At 38.6% G+C, this 24,935-nt stretch overlaps 1 protein-coding gene across 2 annotated transcripts in view; it reads right to left on the minus strand.

Annotated features, from left to right (window-relative positions):
• Positions 1-24,935, minus strand: part of CHID1 (chitinase domain containing 1) — a 138,903-nt gene that overhangs the window by 45,131 nt on the left and 68,837 nt on the right. The gene's annotated exons all lie outside the window — the stretch shown is intronic.

A 24,935-nucleotide genomic window follows, 5' to 3' on the forward strand; every position in this document is an offset into this window, starting at 1 on the left:
GGAAGTAAACTATTCTCCGCAGTCGCACAGCCGGTGTCTGAATTATGCCCCTTGGACTGAAATGCGGCGGTGAATCAGCCGCGTGCGAGGCAGGCTTGTTAGCGAGGTTTTAATTGGTTACGGACTGGATACAAGTTCTGTTCAATACTTTGCTCGGAGGATAGAATGAGCAGTCTTGATAAACAGAAATTCAGCTTGAGAAAAACAGGAGAAGAAAAGGTTTTGTCTTTAGGATAGATGTGCGTTTTAAATGGCAATCCACAGGAAATGTGAGTATAATCTAACAAGCGTCATAAAGGGAAACGTACAGCATATCTGGATCACTCAGCTGGATAAGGATCAGCTGCTTCTTTTTTAAATTATATATATATATATACACACACACACAGGTGAAGTGAATAACACTGATAATCCTGTTATCATGGCACCTGTCACTGGGTGGGATATATTACGCAGTAAGTGAACATTTTTTCCTTAAAGTTGATGTTAGAAGCAGGAAAAATGGGCAGCGTAAGGATCTGAGCGACTTTGTCAGGGGCCAAATTGTGATGGCGAGACGGCTGGGTCAGAGCATCTCCAAACCTGTAGCTCTTGTGGGGGGTTCCTGGTCTGCAGTGGTCAAGGAAAAAGCCAAGGCTCATTGATGCATGTGGCGGGCGAAGCCTGAATCCAGCAGATGAGCTACTGTAGCTCCAATTGCTGAAAAATATAATGCTGTTTCTAAAAGAAAGGTGACACACAGCGCATCCCAGTTTGTTGTGGGGCTGTGTAGCCGCAGACCGGTCAGGGTGCCCATACTGACCCCTGTACACTGCCGAAAGCGCCTGCAATGGGCACATAAGCATAATAACTGGACCACGGAGCAATGGAAGAAGGTGGTCTGATGAATCACGTTTTCTTTTACATCACATGGATGGCACACATTTAATATTTCTGCTTCATGCGATGGTAGACTTGCTGATTAGTAAGGTTTCACTGATTAGCTAACAAACCTCTTGCATAGGTCACACCGTGTTAGAGGTTAAATGAAAGCTCCAATTTGGCATTATACATTTCCAGGAATTGCACACTCAGTCTGATAATAGGATGTGCTTACTGATTTAGTATAAATAATAATAAAATACATTCAATACCAGGGGATTTTCCTGCTTTTCCCTTGAGTTGTAGGATTTATATATATATATATATAGATATATATCTATATATATATATATATATACACACACACACACCCATCAGCCATTTAGGCATAACATTATGGCCACCTGCCTAATACGGTATTGTGTAGGTCCCCCTTTTGCCACCAAAACGGCACTGACCTGTCGAGGTATCATCTCCATTAGACCTCTGAGGGTGTGCTGTGGTATCTGCACCAAGACGTTAGCAGCAGATCCTATAAATCCTTTATGCTCCATGGATGCATCTTGGTGCCAGGTGTTCTCCAGGTAGGTGATGGCTGGGTGCATCACCTACCTGGAGAACACCTGGCACCAAGATGCATCCATGGAGCATAAAGGATTTATAGGATCTGCTGCTAACGTCTTGGTGCAGATACCACAGCACACCCTCAGAGGTCTAATGGAGATGATACCTCGACAGGTCAGTGCCGTTTTGGTGGCAAAAGGGGGACCTACACAATACCGTATTAGGCAGGTGGCCATAATGTTATGCCTAAATGGCTGATGGGTGTGTGTGTGTGTATATATATATATATATATAGATATATATCTATATATATATATATATAAATCCTACAACTCAAGGGAAAAGCAGGAAAATCCCCTGGTATTGAATGTATTTTATTATTATTTATACTAAATCAGTAAGCACATCCTATTATCAGACTGAGTGTGCAATTCCTGGAAATGTATAATGCCAAATTGGAGCTTTCATTTAACCTCTAACACGGTGTGACCTATGCAAGAGGTTTGTTAGCTAATCAGTGAAACCTTACTAATCAGCAAGTCTACCATCGCATGAAGCAGAAATATTAAATACAGAGTTTAAATATACAGGGCATATTATCTGCTCTGGGCAGTAGATCTCAGGTTAGCCAAACGGCTTTGATTTGCAAGAAAAGGACAGCACTTGGCAGTGACACTATTAACCCACGAGAGGTTATGGCCAATTAGGGAGCTTTAATAACTGCAAATAAGTAAACACACAACTCTCCTAATAAACAGAACATTCTGGCTCTTTGTAGGATTTCTGTTCTGCTCCCAGCCGCAGATTTGACATTACAGTACATTACAGAGCGCTGGTTGTGCCACGATAGACAAGGAAGACAGGCTGTGCACAGATGTCTCTTCATGTAAAATCCTGTTACTTTTACTCAGGTGATAGATTCTGCCACTCTGAGTGGTACCCTCTTTATTTTGGAGAGAGGAGGGAGTCCGTGTATAATTCATGAGCTAGAGCTGCAGAATAAAGTGACAGGGGGTTGCCTGCAGCCAAACTCCTAATGACTACCCTAGAGATATATTCACCTGCATTACCGTTTTCTAGAAACTTTGCTTCTTGAGAGCAAATTTTTCCTGAAATAAAATCATAAGATGGACCCTGGCACTTATGTTACAATGTGAAGTGAAGAATCAACGTTCCTAAATGCTCATACTAAAAGACCGCTCTGAGTCGATCCCTCACAGTTTCCAGTCCGGAGAATCATGGTCATTGAATTTCTACAAAGCATTTCTATATATCCAAATGTACATCCTTCCTTTCAGAGTTTCATAAACAGGTGCACTGCCTCATCAGCAAAACCAGTGGCTTCCAGCTCCACATTCCCACACTAGCGAAGACCGGTTTGCTCCTGGAAAGAGGTCATTCTACCAATCCATTGCTTATTGGAGAAAAAAGGAGAAGAAATGTACCTGATCGAAAACATCATACCTCCTCTCATAAAAAAAAAAATATTTTTAGGGTTTCCTAGACTCTACAAAGACTACTCTTGTAGCACCTTACAGCTTCTTGTTGCCCCACAACCACATGCTCCTTAATTCAAGTTCTGTAACCGTTCCAACACATCACTTTTAGCCTCTTTACATTATTTGCAGTGTTTTATTTATTTTTCTCTCTTCATTTTTCCTTCTTTCTTTTTTTACCCTCACAATTGTCCTACATCATGTTCACTTTTTATGAAAATTCATGTTGTTTCTAAAGGTAAAGTACTTAAAAAGGTGGATTAGTAAAATCAAGCTATTAATTAAAATGCCTTTAGCAGTTGTGTGCCTTACTAGCAATGCCCACCCGACAGAATCATTATTTCGAGGTGATCCCGAGGGAGCAGCATCACTACCCGGGTACCAATATAGAGGTCAGGGTGCGAAGATGTTATAATCCAAAAAGCGACGTGATCCGTCATCGGGACCCTGAGCGACAGCATCGGAAACATCCCCGGGAAGAGTCCGCGCGGTAGCCGGGCCAGAGTTCTATAGCCCCGCTTGGGTAAACCCCAGTCCTAAAGATTTGTTATAAAACCAGGGTTCCCGAACGAGCTCCCTCTCTGTAACCACCACCACCAAGTGTTGGCAAAGGGCTTCGTAGCAACGCTGTCCCAATTTTCGGCAGGGGGGAAGGTGGGATCTGACCAACATTAGGGGTATACAGGGTGCGTGAGCCTTTAATCCTTGGGAAAACCACAGGGATGGGGCCAAAATAACATAAGGGATAAAGAGATGGGCTGTCACAAACGCAAACGTTGACTTTCAAGTGGATCTGTGAAAATAAGCCGGCCAAATACAGAGCATAGAGAACCCCTTCCTATTGTCCTCATAATTCCTCCTCTTGGGCTACTTCTGGTGTTTCAGGAAAACCAAGGCAGTCTGGCATTCTTTCACAGATGTACAGTCTTTCAAGAGATGTACAGCTATTGCTTCTTACTTGTGTGCAATTTTCCTGAGTGGGCCAGGATAAAACCCACGGAACTGATCTATTACCCGTAACTGATTATCACTACAACCTGCCGATACAATGTAAGATAGCAAGCGGTCAGAGATCGCAATTCCTCAAACATTTACCTTTACGCTGATATTGGCCTCCGTCATTATTGAAAAATTTTCAATAAATTAGTATTTGTAATAAAAAAAAAATCAATGAAAAAGGCCAACAAGTTATTGCATTCCAAGCGCTGTGGAGGAGTTTCCTTGGTAATCTGCAAAGTGGCATAAACAATATTTTTATTATACATGTAATACGGAATCCAAATGCCAGTACAATGCCTACTTTTAAATCATCTGTGATAATGGCTCCCCAGTCATTTCCTCTGCAGTGGTTGTCAGCAAAGCGCAATTAAGTCTCATCACACTTTTTTGGTTTTGATATCGTAAACGTACAATTTTGTAGTTTGCAACATTAAACTTCATATTCGTTCATATGTCACCTTACCAACAAAATCAACATATCAAATCAACCTCTGATTAAAGCATTTTCTTCTTCTTTAGTTGAATATCCACCTTAATGAAAAACATCCTGGATGACACTGGGATCTCCAAATAATACAACCGGTAGCGCTGCCACTCAAGTTATTCGGGTCTATCAAACGGTTTCACATTTGTTGAGAGGTTTATGAGATGTTATGATCATTTGGTAGGTTAGGTTTAAATAAAAAACTCCATTGTGTTTGTAAGGATCGTCGTACCAAATTGTGAGAACAATCTCAAAAAGCTGCATCAGAAAGACACAAAGATCTATATAAGGTATAGGTAAAGTGCTTCTATAACAGGCATACTAAAGATCTGTAGAGATAAAAAGCAACACGAATACATGTTCCCCTTCTAGGCATTGTGAAAATCTGCAGCAAAAATTCTATACAGTATTCAACTCAACGACATGACTTGCATTGTAAGAAGCCACCCCAACGTGCTTGGTGGAACTTGTATAACGCGCAGCTAAATCAATGAGACGTACTGAAAGTCACTTGAACAGAGAAGTCAAATGATCTATGAGTTATGCAGAGCTCAGACCTTCCTGCAGGAGTATCATGTTGCAGTCGGTGCTTTATAATCCCTAATTAGTTTGGTCTTGAAGGAGTTTGTTGCCATGGCTCATCCTTCATAATCCATAATTAGTTTAATAGGTTTATTACATGCAATTAAAATTAATATATACCAACAGCGCCTTTTGGAGTAACTTTGCATGGGGTACTATCTTCCTTATCTCTCAGGTGGGTGAAAGTCTGCTCCGTCATTGGCGTGGCTTTGGGTATTAAGAATAACGAGTAGCAATATATTATTATCACTGCACAGGGGATGGAAGTGTCGGCTTCAGAGACGGGATGCAGCATGCGCTCAGAATCGCGCCGATGAGAACATCTTCACCTTACTAAACTATACCTACTTACTACTTAAGAAAGGCGTTAACAGCAAAAATGAATGTAAAAATCTTGCTTGTATTAAGGCCAAGGGAAGATTACATACTACATTAAATTAATACTGTGCTCTCGCCCACCCTTTGGGCATTGCTTACTATTATCCCAAAAATTAATAGAAATAAGCATATTTAACACCCTGTTCCCACAGAGGCAGTATACCGTATACAGCAATCAAAGAATCCAGCATCACATGAGTTAGAATCTATGACACTGAATGTTGGCATTAAAATGGTTAATATGACGGAAATAGTCATTATTTATCACTGATTAGGATTCTACAGAATTGAGAATTGTAAACTACTTTACCGCTCTACTCGATATTTGTAATGTTTTATAATAATAAAATCATTATAATAATTTATGTATTACCATTGTACAGCGCTGTGGAATATGATGGCGCTTTGTTAAACAACAGGTAATAATATTGCTGCAGTAGGATTATAGTAAGACATTTTAAGCCACATGCAATTGTCACATAATTCTTGTTATATATCTATGTTTTGTGTCTACTAAAAAATTGTTAATATTACATACTCCCTATAGTATCATTTTATATTTTTCTTTATTTGTTTATTCTTTTGCATAATGCCATCATATTCCACAGCGCTGTACAATAGGTAAAAGAACATATCAAGCAGTTTAAAGAAACAAAGGGTTTATAGACAGATACACAATAACATAGTGTACTGCGCTCAATGAATACGAAGACATACAAAGCAGGTGAGGGCGCATTATGTTAAATGGCGCACCTCCCCTGTGTGCAGCGGCATCTTTGCTCGGTATTATAGGCGCAGGCCTTGCTTGGCATGATTGAGTTTATTAAAGATATAAAGTCAGTGCTAGCGCCGGGTGATGTATCGGCAGCTCACTTAAGCACCGTGTGACGGAGAGCCGGCTGCATTAACATTCCACTCGTGTTCCCCACCAATAACTTCCATCACCGTAAAGGGCTATAATCCTAGTAGAATATATTAGATGTTTGCTGCTAAACTTGGGTCTTCTTTATGATCGTTAGTTTTCCAAGGGTAGAAGCAATCACCCTCATTTGATGTGTTTATAACTATTGATTAACAGCAGCCCTTGTCACATGCATAATACAGGAACGAATGTAATTCTGGCGGAACGCTGCAAATACCAGTCTCCTGTGTGGGGAACAGTGACACCTACAATATCCCTCATACTAAGACAGGAGAAGTGACTCGCGGATTGTATTTGGAAGCATATCCATACAAAGTGCCATTTTGTTTCTGCATGGGGCCCTGGAGCATGATTACTTGGGGGTCAACAGGCACTTTTATGCATTACCCCTATAACTCAGCTCCTATAATACAGACATAAAGTATATGTCTCGGCTCTATCGGTATACAAAAAGTAATTTCTACATTTCATGTTTGCTCCTAAACCATAGTTACACAAAAGTATTACACTTACATCATCTTAATATAGGCATCTGGAAGGGGTTTTCTACACCATATATCACAGGCAGGTCCGTCTATACCATATATCACATATCTTACCCTAACATTTGATTTAGCCGCAGAGGGGATATTTTGTAGGCAGTTGGGGGAGAGGAGCGGCTGGGTTGCAGGGCACTGGTAACACTTTTCACGCCGTTGCAATCTAATAACGGCTCTAGGTGCCATTATCTGCACAACATCATGCAGAAGGATGATTTCAATGCTTTATAAACACATTGTGACTTTCAGGATCGTAGATCTCCATTGCAGCTCCCATGTGATTACTTTTGCTCTAAGGTTGTGCGCTGCAAGACGACTCTTTGGGTTTTGTGGGTGGATCTGCCATTGGCCACAGCCCCAACACAGGTATACTGATGTGGACACCACAAATGTTGGGGGTATGAAATACTAGAATACAAGGTCACTGGCCAATATCTATCCCTAAAACAAAAAGTATCCATATGACAGTGTGCAATCCCAGGGGGAAGGGATGACTAAGCGAAGCAAACAGAAGCCGGATTACTGATTCACAGATCTTTAGCTAAAGTGAAACGTTTCTATTTTCCCACTTGCCAAACGTGAATGGACTGAGAGAAAATTCTCAGCCAAAGGATCCCACTCATTTCCTTCTGAGTTTTTACCTCTTCTATATATAGAGCTCACAAAAAACCTCTACATTGTTATAAGCCAACAAAACAATCAAGCTCTGTATTGGTTGCATCAAATATTAAAATGCCACAACCATGAAAAATGCATCTCAATAACAGCCTGACAAGAGCAAAGATTATTACGTCAAAATAAAATTATTGAGCTGCCCCTATTAAGTTGTAGTTGGCGATGCAGTCATTATATTACAGTGTTCAATATTCACTTCTCAGGGTTCAAGGAATCATGCTGAGCTCCTGAGAAAATCAATAGCTGCTTATTACAGCAGCCAGACCTGCATTAACAGCACAAGAGTCTCTCTGCGATACTCTGCCAGCACGATATTACATGTAAGGGACTCTCAAAGCTCCGTGTATGACACTTATCAGACACGCAATGGTATACTCAACAGCAAAATATACAATACAAAGTATCTCGTCAAACGTAATTTTACATTTTAACCCAGCAGCAGGCATCCTACATGTATCTGTCAAGTAACAAAACACACAGAGGTGTATTCCATGGTGCCGACAGGTCTGCATTCCCCATAAAGCAGGCTAAACATGCCCCAAGAACTAACTTTGGGGGCACTGCAGAAGTCAAAGGCTTAAGGGTCGCCCTTTCTACTTGTGTGAAAGTCCCACCCTCTCCGGGGCATTCTTCACTTACAGTGGGTTGGGGGGTGTGCCAGTAGTAGCCCAATCATAGCTCCTAACATTTCAAACGGCCAAAAAAGGGACACCCTTGTTTTTGGGGGGGTGTGGTTAGAGGTGTTTAGGGGGCCGGACTTTACCAAGACAATTTAAGTGACCTCTAATTATTTATGTACAGTTGAGAGGTCTCTGGGTCGCACTCAGAGTCTCCGGGTGAAGTGCTACACTCCCGGTTCTCCAGGTCATTGTGCTCGTTCAACAGGACGCCAGTGGAGCATTTCATCATACCCACTCCCATACAGTTTTAGTCTGAGCCTAGGTCCGCCCTTATCAGGGACTATCCCCTCCCATATACATAACTGTCTCTGCCCCCTTACTCAGTTAACACATTAACTGCTGGTTCTATACACCTTATTGTAATGTTTAGGGCTGTAGAGTGCTGTGATAAACTCATACCCAGCAAATCATTCTGAGATAATGGAAAAGAGGCACATCGGGGAGGAAAGAGCGGAAGGGGGATTTTAGGACCAAAAAAGAGGCTAAAGACATGCATAACTGCATATTTTTAGTAGGAATGCTTAAGAAAACATCAGGAACATATACCGTATTGCAAACAGAAAAAAACAATGTTCCACGTGAAATAATAAATTCAATGAAATCAATACTTCCCCACACTAAAAGCAGCTTCCATAAACACTCTTCCTCAATGTGTATTCGAAAATCAACAGCAAACAATGGAGCGCATATACATGGGGGAAAAAATAAATACCAATAGTGTAATATGTAAACCAAATACTAATATAATAAAGTGTAAGATCCACTCACAAACGGGCTGGAAATATGAAGCTCATCAAAAAGAAACGGACTCTGCACCATTGTGGTTCTCCTTGGTTTTACAGCTTTTAACATCCAAGTACATCCAGAGTCCGTTTCTTTTTGATGAGCTTCATATTTCCAGGCCGTTTATGAGTGGATCTTACACTTTATTATATTAGTATTTGGTTTACATATTACACTATTGGTATTTATTTTTTCCCCCATGTATATGCGCTCCATTGTTTGCTGTTGATTTACATATACCGTATTGCCTTAAATATAGGCCGTGCCCGAATGTATGCCGCAGTTTGGTGCTATTTTAAAGAAAAAAATACACATTACTGTAATGGTAAAACAGTATTTTATCTAATACACAGGAATACATGTATTTTAAAATTTTTGGTATCTATCAGTTTGTCAGCATGCGTTATATACAAACAGAAAACAAATAGTCATTAAGGTCCCCCCCTTAATTCCTAATGCACTTTACTTACAGATATGCCCCTCTGCCCCCTGATATGCGTTATAACCCCTGATATGCTTTATAACCCCAGATATGCCACTCTACCCCCCAGATATGCCACTCTGCCCCCCAGATATGCCACTCTGCCCCCCCCAGAAATGCCCACCTGCCATCCCGATATGCATTATGCCCCCTAGAAGTGCCACTCTGCCCACTGATATCCCACTCTGCTTCCTAGAAGTGCCACCCCCCGACTTACCAATACACTCCCAGACTCCCTGGTGTCTAGCGGGGTCGGCCGGTGGACGTCGTCTGTGCGATGCACGCAGACAACCTCCGCTGCCGGCACTTCAGCCGAGATTTCTATGACGGATGTTGCTCCACCATAGAAGCCCGGCGGAAGTGCCGTCAGCGGAGGTTGTCTACGCGCATCGCCGCAGCCGGTGAATGTCTGCACTACACGTGTAGGTAACCCCTGCTGCCGGCACTTCCGCCAGGCTTCTATGGTGGAGCAATGGAAGGTTATGTCACCATAGAAGCCCCGGCGGAAGTTCCGGCAGCGGAGGTTGTCTACGCACATCGCGCAGACGTCCACAGCTGCCGGAGAGGAGGATCCAGGTCCCCTGCAGCACTGTGGGGGATCTGGATCCTAACCCTGCTGCTAAAAGAGGGAGAAAAGTGCGGCTTACATTCAGGCCAATACGCTATTATCAATAGTACAATAATATGGTGTAAAAATACTTCTCGAAAGGAATGCTTAGTTTCTAGGAGAAATAAAAAAAATGCATTCCTGTGCCCATTATTATCACTGAAATATACAACACAATGACTAAACAGCGTAAGACGGAGAACAGAGTTTAGCAGACAGTATTTTCGTCATCCAGTAAATTAACAATAACCGATAATAATATCACAGGCTCTGATCAGCTTCTGGGTTATTGGGCTTAAAACAACAACAGGAAAAAAATAAATTAAGAATGTAAAATAGGCAAATATGAAAATCACGCTTAATACAAGAAGTCGCTGTCTACAATAATTATTGCTGCCTCGTGTCATAAAGTTTATTTTGGAATATTTGCACTCGCATAATGGTTTCAATATCCCTAGTATAAGGTGCTGATGTGTACAGATGGCAAATGTCTATTGTTATAATTACTTCAGGCATTTTTAGTGGATTAGAGCAATTTTTTGGAAATTGAGAATTATGCTTTAGAATATGGTTTTCTGCCTTAACTATTTAAGCGCCGAATGGCATTGCTGATATGTGCACGGTGAGAGTTTGCATGGAAACTATTTTAGAGTAAATCCTATTTTGCACAGGGCCCTTAGGGCCCCCGGGCATGTGTTTGCTGTTAAAGGGTTAAGTTAATGATGCAGAGGATGGTTCTATGCAAATAGTACACAGACTAAAACAGTTTCTTCAGATCTATTTCTTAATCAGTATAGACTGTGGCAGCTGGCATATTAGGTCCAATTTACTCTAAAAGAAACTTCCTCTCAGGGAATTTTTTTTACTTCAATTCATGATTATAGCACAATAATAAATGGCAGATTTGTCTCTTAACAGCGTTTTTACCCAACTCTGAGCTCTCACCATGTAAAGGTTGTATTTCATATGTCCCAGTATTTGAAATGGCCATAGAGAGGCACGTTTAGAGGGTTTGGTTAGATGAGTGGCTAGGGGATAGGGATTTGCTGAGACTTTTTGTGTGCCTTTGTTATCTAACAATAGTTACATATGTAACTGAGTAAAGTATCTGAAAAGGAAGAATTCATTTCATTTCTCTACTGTTTATAAAGACATCAGAATGGGCAAAGGGATTGTGGTCCCAAGGGTGGGCAAAATCCACTTAAGGCATTCATGACAACACTGTCTCCCGCAGAACTAAGAATCTAGTTTGTAAGATGACACGACAATGGCCCTTTCTTATGTATTCAGTATTTCTTAAAGTGTGTTTATAATACTGTTACTTTTGTGTATTGTCAATTTTAAAATCATTGCTAATTTTGTATTCTCCCATTCAGTAATAGCGCTATATTTTCAAATAAAAGCTAATGTAATAATATTAAATCAGTTGGAAGGCATCATGTCGTTTTGCGTGACATTGTGCCCACGTTGCTCACATGTACTGACAACCTCACGTTTCACTTTAAAGATGCGTTTCATACTGGATTTAGAGATTACATAGCAAATAATAATACAATGAGGAGCTGGATTTTTTTTAAAAGCTATAGCATTCCTTTACAGAAGAACGGATTCGCCGTGGTCCAACAAGATGTGGGAGTCTGAAGACACTATACACTTGGTTCCAACATCTATATTACTGTAGTCTGGGGTAGCCGTATTAGGCCAGTGTAGAAGAATGCAAAAAAAAAACAGAATGTTGCAGAATCTTGTAATACCTTTTTTTATTGGACTAACAGTATTTAAAAAAATAAACGTCACTTGATAAAGGGAGGACTCCCGAAAGCTTGTCTATTATTTTAAATATTGTTAGTCTTTTTTTGCATTCTTTAACATCTATATCGAAATATAATTGCCCATCACCCTGCTTCTCACAAATGTTCAAATACAGTTTATGTCCTTATGCATTATGAGTGGCCAGCCCCTGAGATCTACTAAAAGATGGCAGAATGTGCTCTGAATAACCCCTAATAATGAGAGAAGTCCTTCCACTGGTTCCACTAATCACTTTCCTCTTACACATAGACTCCATGACTGCTCCTCAAAGCTTGCTGGCACTACGCGAGATGTTAGTAACCTAGAAGTCCTGGATTTAGCAACAATTAATAAACAACAACAGAGCGGATGACATCCATGGTGCTGATTAATATCTGCAATTAATGTTAGAACCATTAACTAATGTGTCCAATAAATACTCTGCGTCAAGAGTATAACACACTCTCTTTTCACCAAAAAACAAACCTTAATTAGAGCATCATGTGGCATGGTATCCTCTAAAGGTCCAGTGGGAACTGCAGGAGCAGTTCTTAACTGCATCCAGGGCTCTTCAAAGTTGCTACTTAATTCATAAAAGAACCGCTGGACAGAAGCCTACATTTAGTGGCACAACTTGTTACATAAATACACCCAGGGTGCTTTTTGATGGGGATCCAATTGCACGCATGCATACAGCGATAGCTTTCTATGTATATCAAAATGAATACTCTTATGCCAATATGAACATATTTATAAACACTCCTGCTCTGTATTTACAAAAGAGTCATGTTTCCAAAGCATTCTGGGAATCCTTGACAGATAAAGACACGTACACAATGCGTTCCCTTGCTTGCATCCTTGGAAAGGACACAATGACTTCAATGATTTGCATCCTAGTGTGGCTCACATCCCAGCTCTTAGCTATTATGGCATATGTCCCATTTATCTCAATTGCCCAAGCCAGGCACTGAGGATCATAAAAGAAGATATCAAATGACTACATTCGCATGACTTACGGACTACAGTAGTTTCTGCCATTAAAGTAACTGGTACATACATTAAACATTCTAGGGCCAAATGTAATTAGGGAGCAATCACCATATAAACTCATAGGTTGCAGCTGCTGATAGCTCCCTTCTTTTCTCTTTGCCAAAGAACTGTTCTTTATAAATAGAACCTAACATGCAGGTTTATTGTCTTACTTCATGATTCCCTCATTTTCACCCTGTTTTGCAGATGTGTTCAGTGAGATGGAGTAGTAAAGTATATTTCAGTTCTGATGTTTCTTGGAAAATCAGACTTATCGTAATGAGAAAACCCAGTGTTCTGCAGTGTCAGAGCACAGTAATTGCATTTCCTCTGCTTGAAGAATAATTATGTCATTCCACACCAAATTGATAAAGACAAGTGTTTGGAAGATGACAAAATGACAGAATTATTACAGAAAATTAAAAAAAATAAGTAATTTTTCAAAGGACACAAAAGTAGTTTCTTCACATTAACAGAGTATAGTATAAACAGGTAATTACAGAGGAAGGATGTTTAGGTGTTGTTTTAATTCCATACAAGGAGAATTAAAATTAACGTCTTAAGTATTTATGGCCAACAACACGCTAGCCAATGCATCATTGTTAATGTACAAGTAAGGTGAGTTAGCCATACATCACTGATAATATATGATGCTAGTCCATCAATAGATCATCCCTGCTATGTAATTAAACATAAGAGAATGACACCAAATGCGTAATAGTCTTTATATGGGGCCCTTATTTTCTCTTTCCCATTTATAAAATGAATGTGTGGTTGTGTGTTTGTAATAACCTGCTGGTCTCATAAAACCAATGGGAAAATCATCATCATAATGGCTTATATTATTTGAAATTACTATGTTAATGATTTAGTGTGTTTGGGCTTACATAAAGCATGAGAGAATTAGGAAAAGTCCAATTAAAAGTGAAAAGGACACTTTAAAGGAAGAGATAAGGGCAATGGTGCAGAGAAAGAGACAAGTTGGATTGCCGTCATGTTGGATGATGAGGGCTACTTAGAATAGCATGATGGCTCAATGGAAACGAAGCCCTCTTCTGAGTCAACAAACCTCACTGGAGTGCGTTCCTCCCTTTCCTACCTTCCATAATGCATACAAAGAACCTTGAGAGAACAGATCATCTAAAACATAATGAGGTTATTCATAAAAGCTGCCTTAACATCGTAACAAAGAACAAAACAGTCCAATCGGCAAGATCATCAGCTGCTGTTGAGAAAAAAAAAATCTCTTAACTCCAAGCCAGTTGGACTCACCCTGGATTAACATTACCTTATCTAGTTTGACTCGTTATCGCCCTGCATGCACTTATGTATAAAAAACATTGAACTGTATATTGATTGAATTGGCCATATTATCTTTAGATGACAGTCTAGTCCACAATTTTAACCACCCTAAATTATCAACATGGTGCTTCCACCTAACAAAGCTCTGCATAGATTATACATTACACATACGTTTGTCTTGCCTTACATATCAGTGCATGAAAGCAATATCTACGATGATTTTCTCTAAATCAAATAAATCCATACATCATCGATGCAATATCTGGTAGCGTTGTGTTCTCTCTTTTTTTCATTGTTTCTGGATCACAGCCAACACAATGAAAACTCATACAGTCAAAGGATTGTCTCTGCTGAGAAGTCCCCAGTGACATTTTGACCTTTATTTCCCTGACTGTCGCTTGTGATTGAAACCCACATCAGCTTTGAATATAATCACTGCACAATTTGATTAAGGTTTGTTCTCTCTGCTCACACAACTCATAAACGAGCTTACATGACAGATACTTCTTCAAAAGTAACATTTATGATAGATTTTTGATTAAATGTTCCACATACACTTTCACATGACTTGTCACAGACATGATCATGTGCAGGCATTTAAATGCTGAGATCTGGTAGGAAGAAGTCACTGTACAAAAGTATCATATAATCATATCTCTCTAATTAGCATGTTATATATACATATATATATTCAGTTTATATAAATAAAATACAAACTTGTTGATCGCAGTGATTGTGAGTTCATTTGAATAAGGCCCTCCTTACCGGTGTCTTCTGTGTGTCATCTTGTTATGTGATATACTAATTGTTACGTCCTGTCTATTCTTTGTACAGCGCTGCAGAATCTTATGGTACTATATAAAACAATAAATAATAATGGTATAATTAACTATAAATAGGCCACAAAGTCAGATAAAGGTCTTCCCATTATAGAAAACCTGCCAATAAATCAAAATGTGCAAAATAAATATACCATCTTTAACCTACATGCCTTACTCTATTATATAGTAATTATCTGTGGATCACAAAGGTCACAAACTCACATAAGTCTTGTAAAGTAATGCCCCTTGTCATGCCTCTAGCATCACCGCCTAAAATAAAGTGTCCTATATTATACGCGAATATCCGTGGTATTATCTAATGTGGTCAGAGATACCAGCGAGAGCTAAATATATAATTAAACGGTATCCCTGGCACAGACATAACATCTTGCTACTACGGTACATTCTCAAACCACAGAGGGTCAGGTATGAACCAGAGTTCTTCGATTCTTACGTTCTGTTACAAAAATGTATTATGAAAATGTTACTGTCTCACAAATGAAAAGCCAAAATGATACCATTTTTTAATCTTGAACATGACGGTACCGGGTGAGGAACGATCGATAGGATAGTTAGCACACATCTTTTGTGGCATTGGCAGATTGAGAACAGAACAGGCTGGGGTTCTGTGGTTCAGACCAGAGAAGTGTTTACCCAAAGCAGAAGCTGAAGCACTCTCAGAGCTCATAAGGTGAACAATGAAGGCATTTGAAGGTGCTTTGTAGGTAACTTTCATAAGAATTATTTAACACGCAAAACAAAAATAAACTACTTATCTTACAAAGAAGCTGCTGCTCCACGCCTAAGGAATGTCTGTTTTGTAACATTTTTACAGTTTCACCCACAACATATGAACCAAAAGCCCTCGGGGACCAGTTTTTTTCACTCTCAATTGTTTTTCTACTAATTGTGCATTTCCTGCAGGGCTAAATAAATGGCGTGCCAAGAGGGGTAGTTGCATCTACTGCCTCCTAGAATGTAGAAAAGCTAAAGTTACTGCAGGCAGCACAAGGTCAATCCAGGCAGGGTCACTAGGGGGCGCCATTCAGTATTGATAATTCAAAACACGGGGGCCAATATTTTATTCTAGTGCGTACCTAATACATGACAGGGGGGCCCAGTAAACTTTGTTGTCTTAAAACCCCAGCTGTATTTAATGAGCCCCTGGCATATGCTGGAGTCTTCTGAGATGAGGGTGTACCAAAACAATACAGACGAATGGTCACAGAAGATGATGTGATGGATAATACTACTCATTTTAGGGATCTGATTAGCAGTAAACACGCATGCCAGTTTAGTTGGTACATCATCTGCATTTAAAAAAAAAAACCCGCAAATCCTTTAAATTGTAATTAACGTAATATATGAAATAGACTTTTCTTTCCCAGAAAGCAATTTAAATGTTAATCCCTTGGAACGAGAGGATCAGAACCTGTGTTCATTAAAGGGCTTAACAGGCAGATATTTTTTAAGCACCTTAAATATGTCACTCTTTCAGGCACAAGGCACCATCAGGGGGGATTTTTCTTTACATACATGACTATATGAGTCCATAAATACACACACAGACCCTGTTAAGGAGCATTTGACTCAACTTACTTACACATGGATTGTTTCTGTTTAGTGGGTTATGGAGGCGACACATTCCGAGGATGAAACCGTCTATAATCATAACTTGTTTGAATAACATTTACCCTTAAGCACAATTTTAATACGATAGATACATTTTCTCTATCACATAGATTGTTCTTTGCACAATGCTATATTTTCGAATGTGTTTGCATTGTTGAAATACAATTTATGTTAAAGGCATCTGAAATTCTCTCAGGGTCTACACAATAAAGATTATTTGCTCTAGAAAAGCATTATGTTTTATATTAAGGTTCTTAAAGTATTTTTCAAATGTTTTAGGGTAGCTACTATATTATATTATTATTTACCTATTAATTTAGTGTCATCATATTCCACAGCTCGGTACAATGAGTATGCAGGACAAATACTGTATAATTGTTTTTAATGGGGGTGGCACGTGAGAAAATATTAAGATAATTATGTAGTAGTGTTTAAGCAATTTACAACTAGAAATGCACCTTTATGTGGTGTGTATTAAAGCCATGTTAGTTACAGGTGAGATCGGTCCTGAAACAATTAAATGCCAGGTCAGTGGTAAATCCAGATAAAAAGATCATGTAAAATTGACCCTCTTGTCCATTTAGTAGACACTGCAACCATCCTATGCTTGATAGCTAAGTGAAAACCTCAAATTATTGTTTTGTTACTTGTAAATGCACGGTGGGATTCTGAAGATACCCCCTCCACATGCATTAGCCCCTTTTTTCTTGACCACTCAACTCCTACGCTTGCAGATGTGCTCGACTGACCACATCTCCTGCTTGACAAAGCACACGCGGGATGGCTCAGACAATAGTTCCAGGAATAGGGATGAGTGACTAAAACACACACACACATGCTAACACGCAGACCTCCTCTAACACCCACTCACCACAACACTATACACAAACATACCCACACTATGTCCTCCCCTTGCACCACTAACCCTACGCTCATTCTGACACTGACATATACTAATGCATTCACACTAACACCCATGTACATATTCTGACACCAAATACTAACGCACACTAATGCTAACACCATTTGCTAACATATACACACTCTAACATCACACAATGTACAGATGCACATACCACCCAACATTTCAGGTGTCCTAAATGGTCCTAATTAGAGGTGGGACCAAGGTTGTACCTAAAGGTGCAACCATTCGCCTACCTTACCCATCCTGACAACTTCAGGTGCTCAGCTTCAATGTATCAGGTGGCGATGTGGGAACATTCATGCGGCAATGCCTGAAAATTGGGACGGTTCCACAAACAACTTGACATTTGAAAGGTATGGATATATTCCCTGATTTCCAGAGTGAATGCTCTTTTCTACATGACATCTTTGGATGTCTCAAACACGCACACTGCTTTGATTATTGACTGGTATCCTTAACTTTCAAAACAAATACTATATGCGCAATTCTGGCATAAATGGTGATAAGCAGACATTCATCAGGTTTTTCTAAGTTTCAAACAGCATAAGTCTGACATTGCTAAAGGATTGCAAAAGAATGTGATGTGTTTTTTATTCTCGCTACCCAAACCTCTCTTGGAAACAATAAACACATCAAGTCTACAAAGACCCATACCAAGAACATTAAAATAGATTTAACCTCTTCAAAACCTCTTCACAATGCATTCTTCTTAATGCGTTTAAGGACAGCCTGTTGTCCTTAAGAGGTTAAGCAAAATGCCCTCTATACAGTTTATATTTAATTGTTCTTGAAAATAGATATCTTACACAATGTGGGGTATTCTGCCTCTCCTAATTGAATATTCTGCCTTCTAAGAGTCTGTATTTTGTGGCATATAGGGGTATAAGGCATTTCTGGAGGCAGAGTGGCACATAGGGGGTCAAAAGGCATATCATGGGGCACAGTGGTATTTAGAGGGTTAAAAGGCATATCATGGGGGACAGTGGCATATAGGGGGGTATAAGGCATTTCTGGGGCAGAGTGGCAAGCCTGGGGGCAGATGTGCATAACTGGGGGGCAGGTTGGAAAAATAAAAGGAAATAAGAACAAAATAATTTTTCTCAATCATAGCTTTTATTTTAAAAAAAATAGTTTACATGAATTAACATTTACTGGTAAAACTTTTTTCCTATAGGGTCATCTTATATTCAGGCTTTTTCTTTTTTTCCTAAATTAATATTCAGATTTGGGGGGTCATCTTATAATCAGGGTCGTCTTATAATCGAGCAAATACGGTATGTCTCTTTGCTGTCCCCCTTTTCTGTAGAGTCTCTGTTTTCTAGTAGCTCATATGTTTAGCTACTATGAATCTATATTATTTAACAGCCATAACATTTACAATAATGTGTATATAAACAGTGGAAAATGTGATTAAAATGAAATTCTGAAAATAAAATCATTCCTCGAAATCCTCAGTTGTATGAATAGGTCACAAAGCCACATAAAAAGCATTGTCTACACAGCCACACCTCTTTTTGAAGAACAAGGCCTCTCTAAGGACTCACCTAAGTGTGCAAAATGTCCCAAAATGCACAATCGCTGTCTATAATGTAATGACACTGACAACATTTGACAAGGACATAGTCATATAGCCTAAAACAATGCATCGACTTCAATGCATGGAACAGCAGTTTATTTTGTTTTTCTTACTCAATGAAATAAAGTCATCCTAGAGTTTAAGTGGTTTTATGACTAAAGCTAATTTTGGTGACATGTGTGGCATGTCTACCCTATCCAACAAAGCCCTTAAAAGCGGCTTTGTGGTTTTATTTTTGTCTACCACATAGGCAGATTTTCTGCATATTGCCATCTGGTTGTACACGTGGTACGAGAGGATATTCACCCTCCCACAATCATCTCTGGGACATCTGTAGCTGTATACAGAGTTCTCTGCCTTGGCTCTATTGTTCACATTTTGACCAACTTCCTTAACTGGGAACCAGACTCCCACCATCATGGGAACCTGGAGGCAAAACCGCATGTAGATGTGTCTATACAAAACAATATATATATAAACCGTACCATCACCCAATATTAATGAAGCACCATATAGACTGGAGGCCACTTGCTGGGAATAAGGTGAACTCCCATCGACAGGATGGACTATCCTGCCATCACAAAAGGCCATAGTTGTAACCAAAAATTCTCTCAAGACTGGTTTACATATGTTTATCCACCTCTTTTATAATACATTTTCAACTAGCATATAAAAGTTTTTATATATATATATATATATATATATATATATATATATATATATATATATATATATATAGTTGACCCTTTCACTGAGACCCTTATTCATCAATCCTTATTCATTAATCCTAACCCATTGGATCCTGTCATTCAGTTAAAGGTTCCGTGATACCAAGCGTAGACACATCAATTCGTTTATAATAAGGGCTTCCTTGGAAGGTCACGGCATTATTACAGAACAGGAACGCAAGCACGCGGGGAAAAGGTCACTTGCTAGCAAAACAATATCCTTCTCGCCGCACTTATTATCAGGCAGGGATGAGAAAGGGAGGGTAAGCGTGGAAACATTCCCATCTGCATTCCCGTGTGGCTGCTGCATGCCACTGGGCTATGTGTGTTGGAGTGGGTGCGTGTTATCAGTATGCAAAGTAATTACCTGGATCACGGAAGATAGAGAACAAGCCAGTTGGGTTCAGCATCTGACACATAGCAGGAATGCTTTTGTTAATTTGCAAAGCTCCTGTCTCCCAGCAGCTGTCCCAGACATCCCAACTGGACAAAATTAAAAACTCTTTGATAAAAAATATAATGCAATTAGGATGTCTAATCCTCTGTGTAAAGTATTAACACGTTCACTGCCAGAGCTGCCAACAGTGCGAATGTAAATGTCTATGTGCTGTGGCATCTCATACAAATGATTCTGTCAATGTGATTAATCCGATTAGGGAACCACAGAAAAATACTTAAGCATTTGAAAGCAGTTTTGCTTAGACCTTAAATTTTATGGTTCGATTTACTTAATATGTCCAAGGAATACTCCTAATCACAATGACAAATAAACTGGCTTGCTTTCCACATCCATCTCTTGGGGCCAACTAACTGAGGTTATTCCTTCTTGGCAGGCAGCACTCATGTTACTCCGATTCACCCGCATTCACACTTCAGTTTTAGACATGACCTTAAGTTAAGTCATAAACGAACATCAGAATGAAACTTACACGAAGCCTCCCCGTTATTATGATTCTTTGCCATTTAAACAGCCTTGCAACACTGTTATCGTGGCTGTGCTCTGTACATTAGCCAACGTTGCCCTGTTTAACTCTCTTAGGTAAAGCAGCACAAAGCAGCTGTATGCCGGCCTTCTCAGTATAAGGCATATTATTCATGCTTTTATATCGTACGCATGGTCATTTTTCTAAGCATATGGGGCATTAGGCCTACAATCACAAATATGACACCATGTACGACATTTATAAGTATTTTAAATAAAACTTATAGCAGTGTTTCCTGGAACCCAACCTGATGCAAGCATGAGGACCAAAATAACACATTTCTCACTTTTTAATTTCATTTCTAAAACACCAGGGCTTTTCACACCCTAATGATCGGCTCTTTTTTTGCCGTTTTTAACTTTTGTTTGTTCAGTGCTTAGTGTAGCCACATAAATTATATTTTTAAAGGACAGATAGGACTTTCTTTTGCACACATTTGCAATTTTGTCCACAGGTTAGATGCAACTACCAAAATGAGGACAAATATGTTCAGCTTTTATCTCGTAATATTGTTTTTATCATTTTGTTCCCTTACATATTAAGCATTTTTGGACGTTTGGACATTTAACTTTTCCCACTTTTTACATAATTATTTTTCATTTGTTTTGATCGGATATTTGTAAATCTCATGGTTAATTAACTTATTCCTAACCACAAGTTGCTCCTTATGATTTCATGGTGACATTGATGGGGCTTGTATATCTTTTCTATATATATATTTAAAAAAAAAAAACATTTTGGTCCCTCATTAATTGAGGAGGAGAATATTCTTAAGCATGTACTCATCTCCCCTTATGACGTAATACTACATCTTTAAGTTGTTAAGGGCACAATGTTTCTTGAAGCTAGTACATACAGCAAAAGTCTGCCAAATGACTTTTCTTTGGGATTTTGCTAATGATGTAAATCGCCTTAGAAACCTAATCATTTTAACTGTCATTTTGTAAATCCTTCTAGATAGTTCATGCATTATGCAGCAAATTTCATGTTGATCTTAACGATTTCTTGATATAGGTAACTTAGATTAATCATTTTCTCTATACAAGATGTGTGGACAAAATATAAATCATTTATTTTAAATCCTAAACCAAATCCACCCCCTCTTTTTCCCTCCCGAATCACATCCAAGTCTGAAACAGAAGACAGATTTATCTGGTATATTCCAAAAAGTTTGGCCTTTATTAAAGTGTGCCCATCTGTCACTCCCAGTCTAGCTTTAAACACAAATTTAATACAAAATTAACCCAACCACACGCCACGTGAAGAGATGCAGATCTCGGTTGGCAAAACGACCTCTTACAGGTCATGACGCATTTCTTCCTTTCCCATTCATGGTATCCTTCTCCAAAACTGACTTTTTTTACACCTGAATTTTTACAAACTCTCATCTCTCCCTTCCACAGGATCTACAACTCAGAGATGTCATTTACATTTAACGTACTGGACACCCCATCTGCCGTCTTTAGTTTTGATGTCATTCACACGCCACTGGTTCCATTTCAAAGCTTATCTCTTTCACGGCATGTATACATTTCCCATTTCCGCCTTCTTCATCCTTCTGTCAAGCATGTCTTTGCTCAGTGTTATAGCTTTGTACAAAACCACGTAGATATCTAAAAGGAGATATCAGCCCTAGTCATATAAAATAAGAACATATCACTATGTTGGCTGTTCAATTATAATCTATGTACAGCCATGAAGTCAATGGTAATACATGAAACAGATTATTTGAACAATCACATTTCATTAGTAGCATTAGAATATATATATATATTTTTTATTAAATATTGCTTTGATCTTATCTAGGTTTAGCAGTTTAATTCAATTACATCTGTGTTATATTTCATCACCATGGGTGTGCATAAGAGTACACCTCTAGGAATATTAATTGGTGTATGAAGCTCTAGGAAAATTTCAGTATAATCATTTCTTGCTGGTATTATGGATGTTAAAGTCACGCTTCAAAAAGATATTAAGGCAGCAGAGGTAATAATGAAGGAGGTCTTCAAACCCCTTGTTTTCCCTTGAGTGTCACTTACAGTAAAATCATTTTAATCAACCAAGCGAACAGAAAGGGAAAAGCATCTATGGAAAGAATTGTACAAGACAGATGAGTTAGTTCTCTGAGCATTCAGCACAAGATTGAAAGATGCCATGAACTAACTTAGTCAACCTCTCAGCACAGCATGGTAGCACAGGCGCATAATACTACACTTCATATCCAACATCTAGTGTCATCTCAGAGTGTCTCGAAAACCGGCACTTGAAGTAACATGTGATTATATAACATTCAAGCTAAAGAAACCAAGTGAACAAACACCAAAAGTTAAGAAGCTATTAAACGAGATCATGAAATTAATCTCAGACTGGATGCTGTCCACCGTGATACATAAGGATTACTTTTTAGACCAATAGTTCACAACCTTTTTACCCTCTATGTAATTGTGAACTGCTGTCTTTTCTAATGTTAAAACAGAGATAATCCTATCAATAATAGATTTATGATGCCCTGGTAACAGAAAGTAGCATAAAACTGATTTTCAACGTATCAATAGTTTATATTCTAGAATATGGTGATAATCATTATTTTTTTTCAAATGTTGTGAATATTACTCAAAGAATGTTCTTGATGCCCTGGTTTTAATTACATGTTATTGCAGCTACTAATAATATAGATTTTCAGAATCAAGGTCAACATATTAACAGCCTTCATTTCGAGCTATAAAAATACTGACTAATACTATACCAATAAAAGAGGTAAAAAAACAAAACACTATACCTGCAACAGATTCTTTAGACTGAGGAAACATATTTATAAACAGTCAAATTTGTGTTTTCTCCATATTATTTTCCATTCCCATTATTTTTGTATTATGTGATTTTTTTTTTAAATAATATTTTAACTGTTTGCAAACCATTTCTTCTTGTACTTTTCACATTTTTCACCACCATTTCTTTCTTTTCCCAGTCAGTGTATATCCGTTTAGTATCCACCAGACAAAAAGAGAGGCTTGAGGTGGTAGTGGGTTTTAAAAGCATACCGATAGCCTTCTTCAGGGCAGAAATTATAGTACAGGCAAATAATAGATATACTATTTATACAAATTCATATAGCCAATGAGCAAAAATAAAAAAAGCATGCTGAGGGCAAAAGAGTTGTGATTTCAAATATTTAGTTACCACTGAAACCAAGTGACTACAAGGAATTGGCAACAACAGAATGTGGACCAGAGACTCTACAACAGGAAATACCTAAAGTCAAATAAAGATCTAGATTCATACCACCCATTAATAACAGCTCAGTAAGTAGCTTCATTTATTTTATTAAAACGGATCTACCGAAATAAAACAAAATAATAAATATGCTCATAATTGTGTCTGTATTCAAGAAAATATTGAAGGAACTTAATAAGAATAGAAATATCAAAATGAAACCAGCAGGCAAAGGTAGGGGAAAAGATTTATTCCAATCACTCTTTGGAAGCTTTAAGAAAATCGAATGAAGAGGAGTTCTATCAATCTCTGGATTCAGACCTAACCTTAAACTTAAGACCCTTTTAATAAAATAGATTTTGGAGAAAAGTCCTTCCTAAAATTAGAATATCCAAGAAGAGCAGTTTTATTCCTTTTTCTTAAAATGCATAAAAGTTTGACTTGGCCTCCAGGAAGCCTCATTTATTTTAGCAACAGCATCCCCGTTCCAGCTGATTGCCCAATACATAGATGTTTTCTTACTACCATACGTGTTTAAAATGAAATCAGATATCAAAGATACATTTGATTTTATCCATAAACTGCTGCTGATTAGACATGAACCAAACAGTTATTATATTTTGGTAACTATGGATGGATTAAGTCAATATGCTTTGCACAACCCCCAAAAACATTTCTTTTACACTTACTAAATCTTATCGTTCCAAAAATTACTTTACATCGAGCAGAAATTATGCAGGCAAATCGAGGGCACTGCCATGGGGAGCAATAGGGCCCCTTCTTACGAACACCAGAACATTGTCTGCTTTTGTTTTATTGATGATATATTCTGGCAGGTTTTTAATAGTATCCCAGCAACATACCGTGAATTTCAGTGACAAAAT

This window comes from Spea bombifrons, chromosome 10 (assembly GCF_027358695.1).
Source record: "Spea bombifrons isolate aSpeBom1 chromosome 10, aSpeBom1.2.pri, whole genome shotgun sequence".
Lineage (NCBI taxonomy): Eukaryota > Metazoa > Chordata > Amphibia > Anura > Pelobatidae > Spea > Spea bombifrons.